The following is a 327-nucleotide window of genomic DNA, read 5'->3' on the forward strand; positions in this document are numbered from 1 at the left end:
CCCCTCACCTGGTCGCCCTTCACCTGGCCCTCCCTCCCCTGGCCGCGCCTCTCCTGGCCGCCCCTCACCTGGTCGCCCCTCACCTTCCCGCCCTCACCTGGTAGCCCCTCACCTGACCGCCTCCCCTGGCCGCCCCTCACCTGGTCGCTCCTCACCTGGTCGCCCCTCACCTGACCCCCTCCCCGGCCACCTCTCACCTGGTCCCCTCCCTGGCCTCCCTTCACCTGGTCGCCCCTCACCTGGACCCCATCCCCAGCCGCCCCTCATCTGGTCGCCCCTCACCTGACCCCTCCCCTAGCCGCCCCTCATCTGCCCCCCCAATCGCCC

Source organism: Colobus angolensis, unplaced genomic scaffold (genome assembly GCF_000951035.1).
Source record: "Colobus angolensis palliatus isolate OR3802 unplaced genomic scaffold, Cang.pa_1.0 Scaffold21, whole genome shotgun sequence".
Taxonomy (NCBI): Eukaryota; Metazoa; Chordata; class Mammalia; order Primates; family Cercopithecidae; genus Colobus; species Colobus angolensis.